This window comes from Tupaia chinensis, unplaced genomic scaffold, assembly GCF_000334495.1.
Source record: "Tupaia chinensis unplaced genomic scaffold, TupChi_1.0 Scaffold000248_1, whole genome shotgun sequence".
NCBI classification, from domain to species: domain Eukaryota; kingdom Metazoa; phylum Chordata; class Mammalia; order Scandentia; family Tupaiidae; genus Tupaia; species Tupaia belangeri.
In genome coordinates, this window is record NW_006159726.1 from 245388 (window position 1) to 247033 (window position 1646).

At 35.7% G+C, this 1646-nt stretch overlaps 1 protein-coding gene across 6 annotated transcripts in view; it reads right to left on the reverse strand.

Moving 5' to 3' along the window:
• The window catches only part of KDM6A (lysine demethylase 6A), a gene marked incomplete at its 5' end in the record, with an annotated part of 161607 nt that overhangs the window by 55827 nt on the left and 104134 nt on the right, over positions 1-1646 (reverse strand).

Below are 1646 nucleotides of genomic sequence, written 5' to 3' on the forward strand. Positions count from 1 at the left end.
CCTGCCAAATGTGAACTTTGGCCTTTGGGAAACCCCTAAAAAAAAAAAAAAAAAAAGAAGAAGAAAAAGAAAAATGGTTTAAATCGAATATTAAGCAAATTCAAATAATTTTTAATTAAGTTTTACCATACATATTTTCATCTCTAAAATAAGACATGGACAGACAAATATTGTCATTAATAATTAAGGCTATGACCATTGATCAGCATTTATCTACTCCTTGGTTTGTGATTATTAAAAAACTAATATAAAAAATAAATTCAATGTACCTTTAAAATTATGATAAAAATATATTCCCTAATTCAAATCCTACTATCTTCAATCAAGGGCAAAACTAATCTCTGAAAATATTATAGGAAATACCTTAAAGTTTCTCACCCATCTACTTGCACATACTTCAAAAGAATTTTAAGTCTTCACTAATGACTCAGGGATAAACTGTATTTTTCATCAACTTAATTCAAACAGAAAAATATACTGCTACTGTTTAAACAATCTGAAGGAGAGATATACTACAGTTAGCAAAAAAGTTTTAAGACTAAAGGAAAGTCACTTAGCGTACTTAATGGAATGAAAATATGATAAATGGAACCAAGATGTATACTTTTTACCTGAAATTTGCCCCTGGTGCCACAGAGAAACTTCTTTAACATGACTATTTTCATTTCATTTTACTAACAAAATAATTAAATAGGAAAGCAAGTTTATCAGCAATACTGGGTAAAGTAACATTGGAACTGTGAAACAATAATTTTAATCATTTGTGGGACCAGCAGTTAGTGTAATGGCTATGTTGCTGGACTCCCACATAGTTGACTGTGGTTCAAGTCCTGGACCCGGTGGCTTAAAACTCACGCAGGGCGCGTGTGTGTGCGTGCCCAAGATCCCGAGAGGAGAATGGAGGAGAAGGGATTGCGGTGTGGCCATCCCCCCCGGGGGGTGATTTCTCGCTTTCTGTCTCTATGTCTCTCTGTCTGTCTTGCGAGCGCACGCGCCCTATAGCGAAAACCTCTCCAAAAAATATATATATCTAAAATAATTTTAATCATTTGCAAATTACTGTAATTGCAGATCAAAACCAGTAACTTGTATGGAATTTATAAGATTATCATAATTACTTAGTAATAATGTATTGCTATCTTATATTCCCAGTAAGAAATGGATGCCCCCATCCCAAGAAACAAATTTAAGACTTCTGTGTTTTGAATTGAGAGTAAGTTTAGCATCAAGACTGGAGGCCTTCTTGAAAGGTGAAATTTGTTAATCATAAGCTACAAAGGAATAAAAATTTAGCTAATGACAAGATATTTAATACTAAGGCTACATTAAATTATCAGTTAAAATCACACACCAAAAAGAAATTTCTAAAGCTGAAAATCTTAAACTAATGTTTCTACGCAAGCTGTTTACTGACAAAAAAACTAGACAGTTTAAAAGCTGATCAAGGAGCATGTAACAGAACACAATTATTGGGAACCAGCAGTTAGCGTAATGGCTATGTCGCTGGACTCCCACGTAGTCGACCGCAGTTCGTGTCCTGGACCTGGTGGCTTAAAACTCACACCGCGCGCATGTGCGTGCGTGCCCAAGATCCCGAGAGGAGAATGGAGGAGAAGGGACTGCGGCATGACCATCCCCTCTGGGGG